The sequence below is a fragment of the Acinonyx jubatus genome, chromosome A1, assembly GCF_027475565.1.
Source record: "Acinonyx jubatus isolate Ajub_Pintada_27869175 chromosome A1, VMU_Ajub_asm_v1.0, whole genome shotgun sequence".
Taxonomy (NCBI): domain Eukaryota; kingdom Metazoa; phylum Chordata; class Mammalia; order Carnivora; family Felidae; genus Acinonyx; species Acinonyx jubatus.
This window is the reverse complement of record NC_069380.1, coordinates 8,218,427-8,241,923: the sequence shown is the minus strand read 5'-3', so window position 1 is coordinate 8,241,923 and position 23,497 is coordinate 8,218,427. Positions and strand designations below refer to the sequence as shown.

At 43.0% G+C, this 23,497-nt stretch overlaps 1 protein-coding gene across 2 annotated transcripts in view; it reads right to left on the bottom strand.

Annotated features, from left to right (window-relative positions):
* The window catches only part of MTUS2 (microtubule associated scaffold protein 2), a 563,429-nt gene extending 542,061 nt beyond the window's left edge, over positions 1-21,368 (bottom strand). For both annotated transcript variants that reach the window (XM_027064621.2, XM_053212281.1), the window contains exon 1: positions 21,034-21,368. The gene's annotated coding sequence lies outside the window, so the exon portion shown is untranslated. The remainder of the gene's footprint in view (positions 1-21,033) is intronic.
* Between the last annotated feature and the right edge of the window lie 2,129 nt (positions 21,369-23,497).

Below are 23,497 nucleotides of genomic sequence, written 5' to 3'. Positions count from 1 at the left end.
AATTACTTTCCTCTCTAAATTATCCAGCAAGATTAGTTTTAGGTGGTAGAAAAAATACAAATTTTCCTCCCAGATGCTACTTCAGTAGATGCCACAGAATGCCTGCTATTATAAGCTTCAGCCGTAGAAAGTTGGTGATGTCCAACCACTGTTTACCTCAAAAATGACAACGTCATCATTTTTCTCAGTCAAAAAAAAAGGACCGGAAAACAACTAAATCTTCAAAACTACCTTTTGCTCGGCACACATCATTTTCCTAAGCAGCGTCCATGGTTTGGGTATTAACTGTTTCCACTCCCACTTAACACCTTCCTCGCACCAGAGAGGTAACAAGTGAATTGCCTCCAGCATTTGGAAGGGCCTGAGCGAACCTCCTCGATTCTTTCTTCCCACCCAGTCTATTTACTTACTGCCAACTCCCTCTCAGCTTCCTCCTTGCAACATCAAGAGTCTTTTCCAAGAGTGTGTGGAAGAGAGGACAGCTGAGGGCTAGAAGGCAAAGGGAGACAGTAAGAACGCAGATCTCTAAGAAGGGCAGGCCAAAGGGCAAGTCAGAGTAAGTGAGGAACAAGGTGGGGAGGAAAGCAGAGGGCTGCCCACTCACTGATCCAGCCCTGACATGGCAGCAAGCATCACACGAGACTGAGAAAATTAAACAGGTCCATGTCGGGACGGAATGAAGGAGACGTTCACTTGTCTAATATATTCAGCAACCCATCTATCTCAGGAGCTGCCACAACCACCACTCCCACCACTGCTACGAACACCAGCACACCATCACCACAAGCGACTCCCGACACCAGGGACATAATGTAGGCACGCACAACACCATTGGAACTAAAACCCAACAGAAGAGAGGCCACGTGGATATCCCCGATACAAAAAGTTTCCCGTTCATACGATGTATTTTCTTCTGAGATGGAGCAGAAATGGTTTAACTGATTTTCCCTCCTACGGGGAGACCTGTTAATGAGCAGCCTACCATAAACTGCTTTGTTTTGTTTTGTTGCATGAACAAGCAGCCGGTTGCAAAATAAACTTTTTAACCTCTTCTTAGTACCATTTATCTATTTCACATTCCCTTGCTTTTGAAAATTAATTATCTGAAGAAAAGGTGTAAGGTCAAGATCAGCATTCTTGGGGCACCTGGGTGGCTGAGTTGATTAAGCGTCTGACTCTTGATTTCGGGCTGAGTTGATTAAGTGTCTGACTTGATTTCGGCTCACATCATGATCTCAGGGTCATGAGCTCAAGCCCCACGTTGGGCTCTGCACTGACAGCACGGAGCCTGCTTGGGATCCTCTCTTTCCTTCTCTCTCGGCCAATCTCTCTCTCTCAAAATAAATAAATAAACAAACATTTTTTAAAAATCAGCATTCTTACTACAGAGTCCCAGATGACATGCCAGGTGGAGCCTATTGTTTTGTTCATATCCAATCAGAATTTCAAAACACACAAGACCAGGAGAGAAAATGCATGGAGAGTCTATCCTACATTCAGAGGCACTGTTCACTGTTCTAGCACTGACCTTCCCTTTGAAACAAGAGATATGCAATCTACTGTGGACCACTATAATGTTGAAGGCAAATGTGTTAATGATGGCAATAGCCAAATGACAGCACCAACAATAACAGAGGAAGGAAATCATTATTATTATAATCGGTATGGCTACAGATAAAGAGCTACTGCAAATCTCACAGCCTGGAATTAATAAACCAGTTGGAACGGCACTGCCCATTATGAAAGACGGTTAGAAAACAACATTACGTTAATAAAGCGATCGAGCAAGAGTGTGAACGTAGGTAAGGAGAGCTAGCTAAGGTCTGTGGAGACTATACATACATGTATGGAAGCTGCCCAGTAATAACTAAGCAAAGCCACTCTGTGAAGTCAGAGGCTGCCTAAGAACCAACTGGTCAACCTCACACAGAGGAGCCTAGGCCACTGGTAATGATCACTGAGATCAGAGAAGGTCTGCAGAACATCACCAGGCAGCAAAACTGGGAAGCTGACACAAAAGGCAAGGGGAGCAGGTGTTACCTAAGGACTTAGAGTCCTATGTAAAAGGACTCTGTATACAACTCAACACCAAAAAATAAACAAAGAATCCAATTTAAAAACGGGCAGAGGACATGAATACAAGACGTTTTTCTAAAGACACACGCAGATGGCCAACAGACACATAAAAAGATGCTTAACAACACTTATCATCAGGGAAATGCAAATCAAAGCCAGGATGAGATATCACCCCACACCTCTCAGAATGGCTAAAACAAAAAACACAAGAGACAACAAGTGTTGGCAAAGAAGCAGAGAAAAGGGAACTCGTGCACTGTTGGTGGGAATGCAAACTGGTACAGCCACTGTGGAAAACAGCATCGAGGTTCCCCAAAAAATTAAAAAAAGAATTACCATATGATCTAGTAACTCTACTACTGGGTATTTACCCGAAGAAAATGGGAACACTAATTTGAAAAGATATATGCATTTCTATGTTTACTGCAGCAGTATTTACAATAGCCAAGATATTGAAGCAACCCAGGGTCCATCGACAGATAAATGAGTAAAGAAAATGTGATAAGTATCTATATATGTGTACACACACACACACACACACACACAGGAATATTACTCAGCCATAAAAAAGGAATAAAATATTTCCATTTGCAACAACATGGAAGGAACTCCAGGGTATAATGCTAAGTGAAACGAGTCAATCAGAGAAAGAAATACCACGTGATTTCACTCATATGTGGAATTTAAGAAACAAAAAACAATGAATAAAAGAAAAAAGAGACAGAAAAAGACTCTTAAATACAGAGAACTTACTGGTGGTTGCCAGAGGGGAGGTTATTGAGGGGACAGTGCGATGGGTGAAACCTCTGAAAGGGATTAAGAGTACATTCATTTTGGGGCACCTGGGTGGCTCAGTCAGTTAAGCGCCCAACTCTTGATTTCAGATCAGGCCATGATGCCATCATGGTCATGAGATGGAGCCCCATATTGCGTTCCACATCTGGTGTGGAGCCTACTTAAAATTCTCTCCCCCTCTCCCTGCTCATGCTCTCTTGTATGCTCTCTCTCTCTCCAAAAAAAATTTTAAAAAAGAGTACATTCATCTTGATGAGCACTGAGAAATGTATATAATTGTTGAATCATTATATTGTACACCTGAAACTAATATAACACTGTATGCTAATTATACTTGAATAAAAACTTTTAAAAAGAGAGTGAATGCTAAACTTAGTTAGAATGGTAGGTAAAAATAATAGAGAAATATTTTTTGAATTCATATAAAAGGACAAAATGAACACAAAAGTTGCAAACAACCATACCCTCCCCACACAAAATGATTCGTTTTTAGAGTGAGCAAAGAACACAAAACCCTGGAGCACAGTTTTCAAATTAAGAAAGTACATCGATTTGATCTTGACTTTTGAGGTACAGACAGTATTTTTAAACAATAGGACATAAAGTTGAGGAGCTGGTGTACATATCTATTATCAGACAGATGCTTATAAATTTGGTTTGAGTCAGAACAGTATTCTTGGAAAAACCAACTGTGTTCAACTCATAACTGATATAACCAAGTATTTATTGCAGTTTAGCACACAATGGAATACTACATGGCAATGAGAACGTTTGATCAAAACCACATCCAAAACTATGGAGGAACACATGAAATAACCATTAACTAAAATATACCATATTCAAAGCACAAAAACAATCACAACAAACTGGCTGGGAAAGTAAACTCTGCACACTAGTGTGCAAAACAGGAACAGGTGGTTACACAATAATCACTGAGGGAATTTTTTACACAGAAATTCCTGGACAGCACCCAGAGACTTACTCTCGAATTTCAAGAGTTTATTTTTTTGGAAAGCTTTCCCTGGGTACACTGGAGCACAGCCACTTCATGTGCTGGGGCAACAGATGGAAACTACCAGAGAGGCAGTCTCTCAATTCAAGAGTCTGGGCTGGACCATCAGACATGTTACATTTAATCTTCATGGCAACTCTCTAACTTTCAGGATCCCAGTTTTGCAGAGGTGACGGAGGGGCAGGTCTGAAAGGTCAAGTGACAAAGAACAAATGTCACCTGTGACTTCCTTTTTCAAGCTCTTTGGTGGTGCCCACTGCCTAATATGGAATGTATTCTAAACTCCTTTTCAGGTACCGTCCGAAAACATGGTCCCTAAATCTACCTCAACCACACCACTCCTTCAGCCACCCATTCACATCCACACTCTAGCTGAACCAATTGCTTAGAAGCAAGCAATTTCCTAGGCAGTGCTATTTTAAGCCTTCCCGACTCTGCCTCTGCCCTTCATCTACCTCATGTTCCAAGATGAAGCTCGACCTTCACCTCTTTATGAAGCCCTTCCTGACCACCACCGGCCCCTACCCAAGTAGAACTGACTACTTCCTTCATTGTAGCAGTCATAACAATACAGTAAGACTTACTTCTCCCCACTATTACATGTAGCTCATGGATATGGGCTATATAACTTTTCAAGAACAGATATCAATAAATGTTTTAGGAATAAATACAGTGTTAGAGCCAAAACCAGAATTTGAACCTGGATGCAACTCAAAGCCAGTACACCACTGTGTCTCTTGAATCTGATTTTACAAAAACAACTCCATAACTATTAATACAGTAGCCACTTAGCCACGTGTTTCTACTGGACACTTAAAATATGGCTAGTCTGAACTGGAACGTGCTATAAGTTTAAAATACACACATGATCTTGAAGATTCAGTATGACAAAAGAATGTTAAGATATTCAACATGTTAAAATAATATTTTGAATATATCTGGCTAAATGTGTTAAAATTAATTTCATGTGTTTCTTTTTATCTTTTTAATGTGGCTACTAGAAAATGTAAAATACATATGTAGCTCACATTACATTTCCATTGAACAGTGCTACTCTAGAAAGTACAGCCTTTCTCTTCCTTACTAATAAATCTGTTAAGAGGATGCTAACTTTTCCTAGTGATTACAGAGCACAGACATCCAAGACCACACTGCAGTGTCACATAGCCTGGCCCTGCTGGACATAAAGAGGTTTCTTCTACATTAAAAGACTCACAGAATGTTGCTTTCAGAATTCTATCAACTCATTGGAGTTCACCTCCACCATCAACTGTTGGTTCTCCACATGTAACTCCTAAGGTCTTTAATCTTCCAATATGGCTATCTTATGTATTCTGAGGCAAAGGCCAGTAGAGAAAAGTGGGGCCAGGACTAGGCAGAGGCAAAACATTTGCCTCGGGCACGTAATTTAAGGGAAACTGAAAAACTCCGTAATCAAGATGAATAATCGTTTAAGTAACGGCTTTGTTGTCATGTAATTCACGTACCACAAAATTCACCATTTTAAAGGACACAATTCAGTAGTTTTAATACATTCATAAGTTGTTTAACTATTGCCACTATCAAATTCTAGGACATTTTCATTACCCCCCCAAGAAACCCCGACCCCATCAGCAGATATACCACCTTCCTTATGCCCACCCCTCACAACCATCTATTTTCTGTGTAAATTTGCCCATTATGGATATTTGATACAAATGGAATCACAAAATATGTGGCCTTTTGTGTCTGTCTTCTGCCAGTTGAACGTTTTCAAAATTCACCCATGTTGTACCGTCTATCAGTATTTCATTCCTTTTTATGGATGAATAATATTCTATTATATGAATATGCCCTATTTGTTTATCAATTCATCAGTTAACAGGTACTGGAATTGTATCCAGTTGGGGATATTAGGTGCACATTGATATACACATTTCTATGTGGATATAAAATTTTAATTCTCTTGAGTATATGCTTAGGATGGAATTGCTGGGTCATATTGTAGCTCTATGTCTATAATTTGAGTAACTAGCAACTGTTTTCCAAAGTGGCTGCACCATTTCACTGTCCTACCAGCAGCGTATCAGGATTCCAAAGTTTTCATATCTTTACCAGCACTTGTTGTTACTTGTATTTTTTGTTAGCCATGTTAGTGAGTGCATAGTGATACCTCATTGTGCTTTCTTTTTCTATCTTCCTAAACCCATAACGTTGACCACCTTTTCATATGCTTATTAGCCATAAGTATGACTTCTCTGGAGAAATGTCAACTCAAGTCCTTTGCTCAACTTTTTAGTTATTTGTCTTTATGTTATCAAGTTGTAAACATTCTTTACATATTTCATATACAAGTTCCTTATTGGGTATATGTTTTGCAAAATTTTTGTCCCATTCTATGGGCTGTATTTTTTCTTCCTTAATGATATTCTCTAAAGCACAAAAGTTTTTAATTTTTATGAAGCCCAACTTATATATTTCTTCTTTTGTCACTTGTGCTTTTGATGTTGTATCCAAGAAACCATTCATTGCCTAATCCAAGATCTTGAAGATTTACTCCTCTTTTCTTCCATGAGTTTTTGTTGGTCTGTTTTAGCTCTGGCATTTAGGTCAATGAGCTATTTCGGGTTAATTGTTGTATGTAGTGTAAAATAGAGTCCAACTCCATTCTTTTGAATGTGGATATAGAGTTATTCCAGCACCATTTGTTAAAACGACTACTCTTTTTCCACTAAATTGTCCTGACACCCTTGTTGAAAATCAATGATCACTGTAAAGTCTTATTCCAGGACTCTCAATTTTATACCACTGATCTATAAGATGGTATTAATGTCAATACCACATTATCTTTATCACTGTAACTTTGTAGTAACTTTTAAAAACAGGAAATGCAAGCCCTTGAACTTTGTTTTGCTTTTTCAAGATTGTTCTGGCTCTTCTGAGTCTCTTATATTTCCATATAAATTTCAGGATCAGCTTGTCAATTTCTGCTCAAATGGCAACTGGGATTTTGACATGAGTTGCACTGAAGCTATGGATCATTTTGGGGAGCACCACCATCTTGACAATATTGTCTTCCAATCCATGAAGAGAGGATGTCTTTCCACTTACTTATCTTTTACTTCTTTCAGTGATGTTTTGTAGTTTTGGGTGTACAAGTTTTGAATGCCTTTTGTTAAATTTATCCCTAAGTATTTTATTTTTTAATGCTACTGTAAAGGGAATTTTATTTCATTTTCAAATTGCTCACTGCAAACATATAAAACTGATATTTGTTTATTGATCTTATATGCTGCAACCTTGCTGAACTTATTAGCTGTGTGTGTGTGTGTGTGTGTGTGTGTGTAGTCCTTAGGATTTTCTATGTATAAGATCATGTCATCTACTCAATGACAGAGAACAAACTGAGGGTTTATGGAGGGAAGTGGGTGGAAGATGGGCTAGATGGGTGATGGGTATTAAGGAGGGCATTTATTCCGATGAGCCCTGGTGCTGAATGTGATGAATCACTGAATTCTACTCTTGAAACCATTATTGCACTGCATGTTAAATAACTAAATTTAGATGAAAGATAAACATAAAATATTTTTTAAAAATCATGTCATCTGCAAACCAAAATAGTTTTACCTCTTCCTTTCTAATCTGAATGCCTTTTATTTCTTTTCCTTGCCTAATTGCCTTGGCTAGAACCTCTGAAAAAATAATTGAATAAATGCAAAAAAATGGGAGGTGCCTGGGTGGCTCAATCGGTTGAACCTCCAACTCTTGATTTCAGCTCAGACAGTGATGCCAGGGTGATGGGATCAAGTCCTGTGTTGGGCTCTGCACTAAGCATGGAGCCTGCTTAGGATTCTCTCTCCCTCTCTCTCCCTCTCTCTCTCTCTCTCTCTCTCTCTCTCTCTCTCCATGGGCCACTCCCCTGATAGCATTCTCCTCTCTCCCTAAAATTAAAAAGAAAAAAGAAAAAAGAAGGAATCCTCATCTTGTTCCTTATCTTAGGGGGATGCATTCAGTCTCTCACCATTAAGTATTATGTTAGTTATGGGGTTTTGGTAAATGCCTTTCATCAACTCAAGGAAGTTTCCTTCTCTTCCTAGTTTTGTGAATGCTTTTATCATGAAGTGCTTTTGGCATTTGTTAGGTGCTTCTGCTATGTCTATCAAGATGATTATGAAGTGTTTGTACTTATTCTATTCATAAGGTACATTGCAGTGGTTTTCATACGTTAAGCCAATCTTGGATTCCTCAGATAAAGCCCACTTGGTCAGGGCATGTAAACCTTTCTATATGTTGCTGGCTTCAGTTTGCTAGTATTTTGTTACAGATTTGTGCATCTATATTCATAAGAAATATCAGCTTATACAGTTGACCCTTGAACAACATGGGTTTGCCCTGTGTGGGTCCACTCACATACAATTTTTTTTCAATAGAGTACAGTACTGTAAATGTATTTTCCTTACGATTTTCTTCATAAAATTTTCTGTTCTCTAGCTTATTTTATTGTACATAACACATATAAATAATAAATATACAAAATATGCGGTAGTTCTTATCAGTAAGGCTTCTAGTCAATGGTAGGCTATTTGTTAACTTTTTGGGGAGTCAAGTAATATGTGGATTTTCAACTGCATGGGGGATTAATGCCCCTCACCCCTGCACTGTTCCAGAGTAAGCTGTACTTTTCTTGTGATCTCTTTGTCTGGTTTTGGTATCAAAGTAATACTGGCCTTAAACAATGAGTTGGGAAATGGTCCTTCCTTTCCCATTTTCTGGAGGAGATTGTGCTATACCATCAAGTCTTCTTCAAATATTTAGTAGACTTTAGCAGGGGAGCCACACATGCCTGGGCTTTGCCTTGTGAGCATTCCTTTCATTACTAAATCTCTCTACTTACAATAGGTCACGTCAAAGTCTCTGTTTCTTTTTGGGTAGTTTGGTAGTCATGTGTCTTCCTAGGGATTTTCCACTTCACCTAGGTTATCATAACTCGTTGACATAAAATTATTCAGAATATGATCCTTTTTATTTCTCCAGGGTGGGTAGTGATGTTCCTTCTTTTAGTCCTGATTGCAGTAATTGAGCTTTTTCTATTTTTCTGTTGGTCAGCCAGCTAATGGTTTGTTGATTTTGTTGAATTTTTTTTCAGCAGACTAATTTTTGGTTTCACTGATTTTCTCTACTGTTCTCTATTCTCTATTTTATTTACTTCTGCTCTAGTCTTTATTATTTCCTACCTTCTACTTGTTTTGGGTTTCATTTGCTCTTTTTCTACCTCCTTAAGGCAAAAGGTTATGTTACTGATTTGTGATCTCTCCTCTTTCATTTCCGCCCATTTTATTGTGATACAACTGACATAGTACTGTGTGTTTAAAATGCACAACATAATGACTTGACTTACCTATACTGTGAACTGATTATCACAATGAGTTAACATCCATCATCTCACACAGATGAAAAAAAAGTTTTCTTTCCTTCTGATAAAACCTCTTAGGATTCACTCTCTTAACGACTTTCATATATACCATACTGCATCGTTAACTACACTCATCATATTGTACATTATGTCCACAATACTTATAACCGGAAGTTTGTACATTCTGTATATTTTGACCACCTTCATCTAATTCCCCCACCCCTCACCACCACCCCATCTCCAATAACCACAAATCGAATCTCTTTTTCTATGAATTTGGATTGTTTTTATGTTCCACAGATAAGTGAAATCATACAGTATTCGTCTTTCTCCATCTGACTTATTCCACACAACATAATGCCCTCAAGGTCCATCCATGTTGTTGCAAATGGCAGAATGTCATTTGATGGCTTAATAATATTCCTGTGTATCACAATTTCTTTATCTATTTATTCTAATAGGCACTTAGGTAGTTTCCATGTCTTAGATATTGTATGCAATGCCGCTATCAACATTGGAGTGCAGGTATCTCTCCAATATAGTGTTTTCATTTTCTTTGGAATTGTTTCCTACGTACATATTCCCAGAATTGGAACCGCTAGATCCTATGGTTTATCTATTTTTAACTTGGGGGGAAACCTCAATACTGTTTTCCATAGTGGCTGCACCAATTTACCTTCCCACCAACACTGCACACGTGTTCCCTTTTCTCCACATTCTTGCATTCATCCTTTATTTTTTAATGTCAGCCATTCCAAAAGGATTCAGTGATATTTCACCATGGTTTCAATTTGCCAATGAATTGTGATGCGAGGCATCTTTTCATGTGTCTGTTGGCCATGCATATATCTTCTTTGGAAAAATGTTTATTCAGGTCCTTCACCTATTTTTAAAATTGGATTATTTGCTTTTTATGTTGAGTTACATGAGTCCTTTATATATTTTACATATTAATCCCTTCTCAGATATATGGTTTGTAAAGATTTTTTTCCCATTCCAAATGTTGTCTTTTCATTTTGTTGACTGTCTTCTTTTAGAAGTATAGGCATTAACAGCTATAAATTTCCCTCTAAACACTGATTTAGTGGCATCCCTTAGGTTTTAGTATGTTATGTTTCTGTTTTCATTCACCTCAAAATATGTTCTAATTTCCCTTATTATTTCTTCCTTGACCCAGTAGCTATTTAGGAGTGTGTTAATTTCCACATTTATGTGAATTTCTGAATTTCCTTCTACTATTGATTTCTTATACCATTCCACTGTGATCAGAAAGCACTTTGTAGGATTTCAATAATTTTAAATTCATCAAAACTTGTTGTGTGGCCTAATATATGTTCTATGGCCTAATACAGTCTATTCTGAAGAATTTCTGTATGCGATTAAGAACCATGTGTATTCTGCTATAGTTAAATGTAGTGTTCTTTGGATGTCTGTTCTAGTTTATTTATAATGTTCAAATCTACTTCCTTATTGAACTTCTGCCCAGTTTCAATCCATTATTCAAAGTGGGATATTAAAATCTCCAGTGGTTATTGCTGAACTTTGTATTTCTCCCTTCAATTCTGTTCGTTTTTGCTTCATGTATTTTGGGATCTGATGTTATTTGCACATGTTTGTAATTATAATGTCTTCCTGATAAATTGACCTATCAATATATAATGACTCTATTTACCCTTGTAATAATATTTTTCTTAAAGTCAATTTCTCCAGTATTAGGACAGCCACTCCAGCTCTCTTTTGGTTACTTTTTGCATGGTGTATCTTTTCAGTTTATTTGTTTCTTGAGAGAGAGTGTGTGCATGCAAGTAGCAGAAGGGCAGAGAGGGAATCCCAAGCAGGCTCCACACTGTCAGCATGGAGACCAACATGCGGCTCAAAGTCATGAATCTCAAGATCATGACCTGAGCCGAAGTTGGACGCTTAACTGACCAAGCCACCCAGGCACCCCACACAGTACATCTTATTATATTCTTTTACTTTTGAACTTTTTGTGTTTAAATATAACGTGGGTCTGTTGTAGAGAGAATATAGTTAGGCCATGCTTATTTAATTCATTCTGCCCATCTCTGCTTTTTCATGGGAGTGTTTAGTCCATTTACATTTAACATAATTACTGGTAAAATTTAAATCTGCCATTTTATTGTTTTCTATATATCTTAGGCCTTTTTTGTTCCTCTATTCCTCCATTACTGCCTTATTTTTTGTTACTTTAGTATCCCATTTTAATTCCCTTGTTTCTTTTATTACATATTTTTTAGTTATTTTCTTAGTGGGTGACACCATCTTTTACATTTACCTATGGAGTTGTCTTTACTGATACTCTTTTTTTCTCCTATGGATTTGAATTACTGTCTAGTTTCTTTTTGTTACAACTAGAAAGATTCCCTTTTTTTGTAGGATACATCTGCTAGTGACAAACTGGTTTCTCTGAGATGTCTTAATTTTTTTTATTTTGAAGGACAGTTTTGCTGCATATAGAATTCTTGATTGTTCTTTCTTTCAGCACTTTAAATGTGTCATCTTACTACTTCTGGCATCCACGATTTCAGATGAAAAGCTAGCTGTTAATCTTATTGAGGATCCCTTTAACACCATGATTCACTTCTCTCTTGGTATTTTTTATTTTTTTTGGCTTTTGATAGCTTGACTGTGTAAGTGTACATCTCTATGTTTATCCTACTTGGAATGTACTAACATTCCTGGGTATTCAGGTTGATATTTTAAATGAAATTTGTCAAGTTTTAGGCTACTGTTTCTTCAAATATTCTTTCTGTCTCTTTCTCTCTCCTGCTTCTGGGACTTCCATTATGGGGGGGGGGGGGAGCCTGTGTAATTTCAATTGACTTCCAAGTCCACTAATTCTTAGTTCTGCAAATTTAAATCTGTTGTTGACCCCATCTAGTCATTTTTTTCATTTCATTGTGCTTTACAACTCCAGAATTTCTATTTTGTTCTTTATTATCTCTCTCTCTTCACTGATATTCTCTATTAGGTAAGACATAATTTTCATACTTTAATTCTTTAAATGTGAATTCCTTTCACTCTTTGAACCCATTTATAATCACTGATTTAAAATGTTTGTCTAAATCAAAACCACACTCAGATATCACCTCACGCCAGTCAGAGTGGCCAAAATGAACAAATCAGGAGACTATAGATGCCGGAGAGGAAACAGGAACCCTCTTGCACTGTTGGTGGGAATGCAAATTGGTGCAGCCACTCTGGAAAACAGTGTGGAGGTTCCTCACAAAATTAAAAATAGACCTACCCTATGACCCAGCAATAGCACTGCTAGGAATTTACCCAAGGGATACAGGAGTACTGATGCATAGGGGCACCTGTACCCCAATGTTTATAACAGCACTCTCAACAATAGCCAAATTATGGAAAGAGCCTAAATGCCCATCAACTGATGAATGGATAAAGAAATTATGGTTTATATACACAATGGAGTACTACGTGGCAATGAGAAAGAATGAAATATGGCCCTTTGTAGCAACATGGATGGAACTGGAGAGTGTTATGCTAAGTGAAATAAGCCATACAAAGAAAGACAGATACCATATGTTTTCACTCTTATATGGATCCTGAGAAACTTAACAGAAACCCATGGGGGAGGGGAAGGGAAAAAAAAAAAAAAAGGAGGTTAGAGTGGGAGAGAGCCAAAGCATAAGAGACTCTTAAAAACTGAGAACAAACTGAGGGTTGATGGCGGGGGGGGGGGGGGGGTGGGTGTTGGGGGGGAGGGGGAGGAGGGTGGGTGATGGGTATTGAGGAGGGCACCTTTTGGGATGAGCACTGGGTGTTGTATGGAAACCAATTTGACAATAAACTTCATATATTGAAAAAATAAAAAATAAAATGTTTGTCTACTAAGTCCAATATCTGGACTCTCAGGGACACTTTTGGATTTTCCCTGTCCCTTCTTTCTTTGTGTGTGTTGAAAACTGGATTTTCAATAAACTCAGATTTCACTCTCCATCAAAGGTTTATTGTTGTTGCTGCCTGTTGTTTTTGTTGATACTAATGCTGTATATCCATTTCCAGGACTAATTCTATAAAGTCTGTTTTATCATATGTAGCTGCTTAAGTCTTTGTTTAGTTGCCTTTACTGGCCAACTAATGATAAAACAGAAATTCCCTGGGGCACCTGGGTGGCTCAGTCAGTTAAACCTCTGACTCTTAATTTCAGCTCAGATCATGATCACACATCATTCGTGAGTTAGAGCCCCACATCAGGCTCTGTGCAGACAGCGTGGGGCCTACTTGGAATTCTCTCTCTCCTCCTCCCTCTCTGCCCCTCCCCCACTCCCTCCCTCTCTCTCTCTCAAAATAAATAAGCATTGTTTCTAAACCAAAAATTTCTTTAAATGCGTTGAACTAATATGTCTCTCAGCCTTCATTGAGGAATTGTGTGTATGTAGTCACATTCTTTCTATGCTCTGATAGGCAGTTTACAACTCTCCCTTAGCCTTTTCTTCCTGCTTGTATAGAGAGCCTCAGTGTCACCCAGGGTAACAGATCAGGGCCTTCACAAGTCCTCGGCAAATGTATAAATTTTCACATGCGCAGGGGCCTTCTAGATTCTAAAACATATGTCAAAGCGTTTCAAATCCCACAGATACCTCCTATCCCAATTATTCTTTTTAAGGTTTTTTTGGTCAACCTCTTTCTTGTCAACCTCAACAGGTGTAGCCACCTCAGGCACCTGCAATGTTAAGTGCTGCTGAGTGTCTTTAAAAAATGCCCTAAAGCTGTTCACACAAAATGAGTTCTGAATCAGGTGAAATATAAACAAGCTCTGAGGTACCTGGGGGGCTCAGTCGGTGAAGTATCTGACTCTTGATTTTGGCTCAGGTCATGATCTCACAGTTTGTGGGATCGAGCCCTGCATCAGGCTCTGTGCTGACAGCACAGAGAATGCTTGGGATTTTCTTGCTCTCTCTTTCTCTGCCCCTCCCCTGCTAACGTGCTCTCTCCCTCCCTTTCTCTCTCAAAATAAACTTTAAAAAAAAAAAAAAAACAAGCTCTGAGGATAGAGCTTTTCAACATTTGCCAGACAGGTCATATAGTGACAATTTTCCGAGAGTGGGGATTTTTGAAGAGCTCAGAACTTGTTCTTACCCCTCCAGTAGCATTTAGTTTTCAAGGCTTCTGTACTAGGAGTTCACTGTTCTGAAACTCAGTCTTTTCTCTTGAATAAATGCTCCTTGAATTGTTGCAACTCTCTGATTTAATCCCAGAGTATTAAAATAGTTTATTATGCCAATATTTGCCTCCATGAAATTTTGTTCTCTGTGCTGTTTTGCAGGAGAATATTTACTGAAAGTCCTTACTCTAACACTCCAGATGTGGTTCCAAGATAAGGGTTTTTTTTTTTAATAAAAATGCATGATGAATAAAATATCAAAATTTTAAGTTAAGACACAATCAGTGACAGTGCTGTGCCGCTTCATCCTGGAGGCTGACACCAGAGGAAAAAATCAATACTGATTTTTTTTTTAATTTGGTATTTTGCTCACCATGAATTTTTTGCACTAATCTTCTTTTATTTTTTTTTTAATGTTTATTTATTATTGAGAGACAGAGAGACACAGAGCATGAGCAGGGGAGGGGCAGAGGGGGGGGAGACACAGAATCCGAAGCAGGCTCCAGGCTCCGAGCTGTCAGCACAGAGCCCAACATGGGGCCCGAACTCATGAATTGTGAGATCATGACCTGAGCCGAAGTCAGTCGCCCAACCGACTGAGCCACCCTGGCGCCCCTAATTTTCATTTTTAAATTACGTTAAGAGATCATTTATTTTTGTTGTTTGGTTTTTGATACCTCTTTAAATTCCACACCTGAGACGAGTGTCTGACCAGCCTCTCTCTGGTCCCAGCCTTAGACAAACACAATTTTCAGACCACATCTCTGCTTTAAAAAAAAAAAAAAAAAAAAGTTCTCCAAACTGAGATATTAGCTCTTTTATATTCCGTTACAATATCTTGGGTCGTTGTCAAAATGATAATCCAAAAATCTAGCAGAAAATTTTTAGTGGGAAGCCGAGGAGCAGAGGACAACGAAGTTCTAATACGCTAACTTCCAAGTCTTCTAGGAGAGGTGTATTAGCTCGCTCAGTACAAAGCTCATCAGGAGCCGCCAGTTAAACTAAAACAATACAGACTGTTGCACAGAAACACTGGTTAGAGTCTGCAGAATTTAAATTTAACGTGTCGCATTATCTGCCATACAAATTTCCTAAGATATTAGGCAACACTAACAGAAAATGCATCAGCCTTACAAATATCAATTCCAACCAAAATTTTTTTGAGGAGAGAGAGAGAGAGAGAGAGAGAGAGAGAGAGAGAGACAAAGAGCGAGTGAGCGTATGCAAATGGAGAAGGAGCAGAGGGACAGAGGCTCCAAACCCAGCCGGGAGCCCAGTGTGGGGCTCAATCCCATAAACCCGTGAGATCGTGACCTGAGCTGAAATCAAGAGCTGGACAACTAACTGACTGAGCCACCCAGGTGTCCCCCAAAATCATTCTTTTACATGATTTTAGTTCTCGGGTTGGCATTCCCAGAAAATGAACTAATGGAAATCGAAGAATTAGGGGCAAAAAAATGTGTTTGGCTTAGTCTGTGGCAACATTTCCAACCTGAGAAGACAATTATTTGTATGGAGAGAAAGACTGTCTTGAGAAGCTATGTTGAGTGGGTCATTTCAAACAGCTTAGTATAAAGATAATTCTGGATGATTTGAGATTACTTCTATACTGCATCGAGCAGAGATAGTGTTCACATTAGCTTTTTAGATTAGTACTTTGCAGCAACAGTCTGGTGAAGTGTGGAAATTTAACTTCCCTATTAAGTGCTCATTATTTGCTTCTGCTGTTTTATTATCATTTCTTGTAATCCACGGCTCTATACTCGATGCTTTTTCCACTGTGCTTTTGGAAAGCATTTAAAATCACGGTATCAAAATCAGCCTGTTTCTGGACAAATGTATTTCCCTTACTATAGTCTTTATAGAAGCTAATACACCCTGTTGGCTTTTCACTGCTGCGGGTGAGTCAAAGTTCCCAAAGTCAGTATCAACCTGTCATTGATACTGGCTTTGCCCTAATCACATACACCGCTGACTTACCTTTAATGACTGTCTGTCTACACATAGCTACACATCAGCAGCCAAAGCAGTTTCCCCTCCTCCAACCCTAGCTAACTCCAGGTGCCTTCAGGTCACTGGGTTCCCTCCAGCTCACTCTCCCTGAGCTCACTCTCCACCTCCACATTCCCTAAGAAAGAGCAGTGTGGCTTCCACTGCCAACATCCTGATTTAGCTCAGTTCTATTTGTTCCTAGGGGACCGCAGGGAACCTAGGCACAAGTGCCAACTTCCTCCTGCAACAAGCCAATGGGAACCGTCAATGAGGACACACAACCTCCCTCCAACTCCCAGTTCATGTAATGGTGTAGACTGGATTCCATGTCCCTGAAAGGCCCTCGGTTGCAACTGGTCCCAAGCCACCATGCCACCCAGGGTCCCAAGAGAAACACCACCATCCACTCGCCTGACACAGCCTCAGGTTGCTGCAGAACAGAGTCCAAGGGGAGGCCCAAGAAACCGCTACAGCCATCGTGGGGAGGCACTGGCTATCGCCATCAGGCCTCCCTGATGGTCCTGCCATGTGCCAGTGGAGCTCTGGTCTGAGGGCCCTGTACTAGCCGTTCCCCAGGGAGCAAAATGCTCCTCCCCCTTATGGCTCCTCCCCGATGGCTCTTTCTTCCATCTCCTTTAGGGCTCCACTCAATGTTCCCCCTCAGAGAGGCCTTCCCTGACCCCCCTACTTGACACAACAATTCCTTGCCCTACATTCCTACTATGATTTACTTTTCTCTGTAGCACTACCCCTACCTGATCTACCGCATATCTATTTAAATGTCCCTATTACGCTCACTGTAAGTTCCTCAGGGGCACAGTTTTGGTCTGTTTTGCTCACTGCTCTGTAAGAATACCTAATGCTGAGAACAGCACGTGTCTCAAGCTTCGGGCGGATGCTGTTAAAGCAAAACAAAGCCGGACGCTAAGGACACTAGAGGCGGCTTGTATTCGGTATACACTGCAAAAGGGGAAAGAGACTTCAGGAGAGAACTGAGCTCACCTGCAATCCGGGTGACTGGGTGTTTTAAAAGAAGAACAGGGGAATAAGGAGGGGGAACAAGCAGAGTCAAGGAAGCGGGCAGGGTGGCTGTTGCCGTCAATTCGATTAGGCCATCTGCGTCTGCTAAGTGGCACCTGTCAGAGTTAGGCTCCCACACAGACTGGGAGACAGAGGCTCTACCCTCCCTCGTGATTACATGTCAAAGGAATGGCTTTCAGGTCTTGAGAAAGACACTCCTGGGTTGTAGGATGTACGTCTACATCTCGAAGGGGCAGAGAAAGGATTACGATTGTAAGTTTTTCTAATAAATACTTAACGAAAGGGAAGTCAGGGCCCCCACCATCAGGTGTCAGCCAGGACAAAAGGTAAATCCTTTCTGGCAGCCTAGGGCTTTTCCAAACTGGAACTCCAGGTGGGTGGGGCTGGGTCATCCCAGAGAGGAGGCCTTAGGCTGCTAGAAGCCAAGTCAGAGTTTTTCAAGAAGAGTCTTAGTGTGTGCGTGGGAGGGGTGGGGGTGGGGTGGGTGCACAGGGGGAAGTGTGTCCCAGGCTGCAGTTCTTACAGGACAAGGCTGAGGTCAAGAAGGGTCCTCAGAGGAGCCTCGCTACAGTTTGGTCAAAGAGAGGGTCTGTGGGGGGGGGGGGGGGGGGGGGTGCTGGATGGATGGGGCACAAGGGTTGGAAGGAAAGGGGTTGAGATGTTAAGCTCTGAAGGCGCCCAAACTCAGATAGGAAGTAGAAATCGTGTCAGAAAAAAAAGGGAAAATCCTCCTCTCTTCTCAGCAGCTCCCTTTCAAACATTCCTGCCATGGGCCCAATCAGGCTGCTAATGGGGACAAGTCAACAGTCCACGCGAGTCCTTCCCGACATGCACTGGTTTCCCTCAGAATTATTTTCCAGGCCTGAGTTTGTTCCCTGTTTAAAATTCATATTAGAGACAGATCCTAAGGAGTTTACAAAAAGATCTCCTAATGGAGCTGATGCTATCTGTTCCTATTAACTTTCTAGTAATGAAGCATCTCTTAGTAGTTAATTTTTTTTTTCTTCCTTCTCCCTTGGCAGCCCGCCTCTGAGATGTGGAAGGGCTTTAACCCACTTTCTTCCCTTCCCCACCCCCGGCTCAGCTTTTCTCCACCTCCAACTCACACCCCCGGGGCCAGAAAAGCCCCGGTTCTGGTTCGTGCCACCAGGCAAAGAGTCGGTCCTCCAGGTAACCGCCTGATCTCAGGAGCTGCACATGGCCCGAGGTCACAGCACCTTGCACTATTTCAGTAGGTCAACTACAACACTGGCCCGATTTCGGGTTTTGTCTTTTCGTAAGACTGTGGATGTTAAAATAAGAAAAAGCATTTTTATAAGCTAACTTAACGTTCAAACACCACTGAGAGCCAGAGCCGACTGAGACTTTGTAGAGTGTCACATTTACATAAGGGAGGTGGGGGGGTGGCGAGAGTGTCCACCTCGTCTAAAAAGAATCCAAACGCAAATATAAAATTAGGTAGGACCAGGCGAACACACGGCCAGTGGCCCTCCCAGGGGCTTGGAAGAAGCCGAATGAGAGGCCCCGAAGCTTAAGATTCATTAGCTTCCCGGTAAACCCGCCTCTGCTGGGAGAAATAAAAGACTAGAGCGGTTTATACCGCGGCATTAAAATCTCTAGAAAACCGCTACGCATAACAGCATTCTATTACCTCAGTCCTCTAGATGCTGTTCTTATCTCTCTCTCACAAACCTCCGTCCCTTCCGTTCCCTCTAATTTGGCCCCAGCAATTCATTATAAAAAGTACATGTGCCGGGCTGGGGTTGCGCGTCCTTCCCCTATTTGGGCTCTAAGAATCCAGTAATGTGTCAATTACGTAACAGCCCAAACAGGGAGTTTAACAGAGTACAAAAAGCATAGTTGTGGTTCTTACAGAAGCCTTCATAAACCATCCATGAGATCCGAGTATCTGGAATATCTGGAATTACATAAGGCAGACAAAAAACACTGACTCAGCAGCCAGGCCTATTTCCAACCTTAAAAACAATAAAAAGCGTCTCGCACCTAATTTACTTCTCTATATTAACTTAAGTTTTTAATGAGACGAAGATGACCTTTAATAAGACTTGATTATCTTTTCACGTACGCATAAGGAATACCCTGACACTACGACTCAACTTCACGGTTACCTCTGCACAAAGAAATGTCCCACTTTGGACTCCTCTACATATGTCACATGGAATTACGGGTCTCTGAAAAACAACAACGATTTCTGCAGGTGTAGAAAAATAACCGAGGAAGATCTCTGGATACAAGACAAAAGTGCATGTGCTATAATTTTTCTTTCCGATGCCATTTTTTTCTCTCCGAATTTTTAACCACTTATTTTTTTTTTGACCTACCTTAAGCCACTGTAGCCACACGTTGAGCTACCAAGTGGCAAATTAAAAGAAACAGTGCTACCCAATGGGTCTCACCCCCCCCCCCGGGCTGCACGTCAGAATCACCGAGAGAGCTTTGACCATCACAAATGCCTCAGCACCACCCAAAACCATGATCTATAAATTGAAAACAGAAAGGAATACTTGGGGTGAGGCACAAGAGGGGGTCCCCAGACATCAGAATTTCTGATGTTTTCTACCTCTGTCTTCTTCTTACCTGAAAAAAATAACCATATATATGAGTAGAGGTTTTCTTAAGAGGGAATCTTTAAGAACAGGTAGCTCATAATTACTAAGCTTCCATCAGCTATACAAATAAAATCATCCCATAGTTTGAAAGCCATAAAGGAGATCTGTGGGATCTTCTTTTTATTTCTATCAATAAGGAGTCAAAATATTTTCACCAACTGTCTTAACAGCCTTTACAAAACCCATTTTATTTTTTAATGTTTTGCAATTCTACCTGATGAACTGAAAGAAGGAGCCCTATATTATCTCAAAGGGCACCTCAAGCTATGACCAGGCTTCCCTTCAAGTAAAGTTTTGGTCTGAAAACCTAGTTCTGACTTATCTTCAACCTTTCTCCTCAGATGCTCTGGCAATCACTTCTATAACTTCACCAATGAGCAAATATTTTTTAAAGCACTTCTAGAACGGAGAGTACAGGCGCCTTTGGTACCCGGCCAGGAGTTCTTCTTTCCATGTTTGTATTTAAAATAGATTGGTAGTAACATCACTTGTGTGCCTGAAATTCCTTCTGTGCAGAGGCTCAGAATGAGAAAAAAACAAAAAACAAAACAAAAAAAAAAAGCACCACTTCACTGCTTTGCCATTATAAAGCTCAAAGGAAATAACACATTCATACTAAATTAAGACGAAGACATAGAACAAATTCTCTGAAGCGGGGGGTGGGGGGGAAGGACTCGGCTCCCCTAACCCACCCTCCCTCCTGAAACAGGGGGTGCGGGCAAGGGTGCCACACGAGCTGCAACACCGCGGCCCAAGCAGGTGACGCGAGCAGGAAAGAAGCAGCGAGCGCTGTGATGACCAGAAAAGCCAAATAAATACTGCGCTGCCCGGGGCCGGCTGCAATCACTCCCCAACTCCGCGCACCTGCCTGCGAGCGGGTTCCAGAAGCCAGGCTCCCGGAGCCCCGCGCGACCCCGTCGGGCTGCGCGGAAGAGGATTCGCTCACCTGGGTGGGAAAGGGCCAAGGAAGATGTCCCAGAAGCCACCACTGCCCTCAACGAGACTCGCATCCCGGACCGGGTGCGGACGCGCTTCCTCCGCGTCTTCCTCCTCCTCCTCCTCCTCCTCCTCCTCCTCCTCCAGCTCGAGTTCTCTATTTACCGACGGGCGTGTACTCCGCTGACCGGCCACGGAGATCCCCGAAGCGGGGACCCCGACAAACTTGCCGGGAGAGGCCGGCGGAGGCGGCGCGGCCAGGGACGCCCCCGCACCTGCGGCGCGCTCTCCGGCACCGTCGCCTCGGCGGCCGCCCACGCCCGCCGGCAGCGCCGGCTCCGCGCCCCCGCACTCACCTCGCGCCGGCACCGCCCAGGCCGCCGCCGCCGCCCCCCTCCCGGCTCCGGCCGCTCCGAGGCCACCGGGGCCCGTCGACAGCGCGCCCGGGCGCGCCCCGCCTCGGCCGCCGCTCCTCCGGCCGCGTCGCCCGGACAAAGACGGGCGGCGGGGCGGGCGGCGGCGAAGCCCGAGGCTCGGAGCGCGCCGCGCCACCCGCGCGCCTCGCTCGCGAGGTGCGGTCGGCGGTGACAGCCCCCGGGGAGGCGAGCGGGCCCGCGCGGGAGGGCGGCGCGGGGCGGCAGAGGCGCGCACCCCCTCCCGGCCGCCCCGAGACACGCACGCCGGGGCCCGGGCGCCTCCTCCCGGCCCGGCGCCCCGCAGACCGCAGCCGCGCCGCCGGGGAGCCGCAGCGCCCTCTGCCGGCCGCGGGGCCTCGGTGCGCGCGCCGTCCCGCTGCAGCTCCGTGCGGGCCCGGGGGGAGGCGGCCCTTCCGCGCCGCCGCGCTCGGCGGGCGACCCTGCGACCCCCGGGCCCCGCCCCCCGGGGCAGGAAGGAGTAAGACTGGGGAGTGGAGGGGGCGGCTTCGAGGAGCGGGATCTGCTGGATTTCTCTTAGGACGGAAGAGGGGGCAGCTTCCCATTCTAGGCAGCAGGAGGAATTTGGGGTTAGCGGAGGGGAAAAGCTTGGGAGGGCGGTGGGATTCCTGATGCACGAGGAACCCAAAGTTGATCCCTGGAAATGGCTGTAGAAAAAAGGCAGGCGTTTCCTTCTAGACTCAGGTTTGTGTCTGTGCCTAACACTGTTCGAGGGGTTCTGGAGAACTTGACGGATAACATCCTGACTTAACAAATACACGGGCTCCTCAAAGATTGTCCCAGTCCTGCCTGAAATGCTCTTGGCCTTCCTAAGCAGTGCACCTAGAAGGTTTAAAAAGGCAACGGAGATCGGAGAGCTACTCCCTGTGGTTCAAGCGCAGAGGAATAAACGTTTCCCAGCATAAAAATGAAATGGTGTCGTTCTCCCTGTAAAGCAGTGTTTTATGCAAGTCAACTTTTTAACAAGCTGCACTACTTGGTGAGGGGAAATCGTGAACCAGCACCTTTTCTCCACGCAGCCTTTTGAAATCATTCTATCAGATCTCCCTTCTCCTCTGGAAGAATCTGGGGCAGATTTCATAGCTTTTTCTGTCGCTTTCAAGTGTTAACAAACAGGCTGATTCCCCAGTATTCCAAAGTCCAGTCCAATCGAAATCAAAACTGTAGTCTCATTCCACCTAAGCCTTCCCCATCCCCCCCCCCCGACACCCACCAGCTGGGTATGACCCCAGCTCAGAAGCCTGCGTCTAGGGAATGGAAACATCTTTTCCTTCTTTGTCCTACATCCTCCAGCCGGCTTTGTGAAGGCTGGTTCTGCCAGGATGGCAAGGTGGGGGACGTCCCCTGAACCCTGCCCTGGTCCTCCCTTCCAGGTCAGCTTCTCTAGTGGTTCTCCTCGCACAGACCTTCTGCGGAGTCCCCAAGCTCCGGCAGGCTGACCTGGCTAGCTTCCACCACGGCCGCGCTGACCCACAGAGGACAGGTGGCGTGTTTGCCAATCCAGCTAGAAGTGCAGGTCACGGCACTGCGCTGCACCCCCGCCCTCTTTCTCTGGTCACAGGCTCCGGTGAGTCTCTCTCCTTGAAGTTTCTAATGTGGGATTCAAGCGGCCATCTCTGGGTTTGTGTACGTCCTCGAACCCCAAGTGAAACATGCCAGGCTCTCCAAGTCGTTCTCCAGAAGCATGTCTGTCTTTGAATGAAGTGGCTGGGGTCTCCCCCTGTCCCTCAAAGCACCCCGTAATTCTCACTGCCAATCTTCTCCCTGGATCACTGTCCCCTTTTCCTTAAATTTGGGCTGAAACTGGCAGAACCTTTACTCAGTAATCACAGCGTCCAGCTCTTACCCCTTCCAGTCTACCACAGCACTCACGCCAAGGTCATACGTCCCCCTGCGTGGCTGAGCATGAGGGCATCGCTAGCACTGGGCCATTGCTGCCTGATGGAGGACTGATCTGACGCTCGGCCTTTGTTCCAGAACTCCCCACCACCCTGCGAATGCTCTCTCAAGATATGGCTACACTCTGAAGCTCCTCGCACC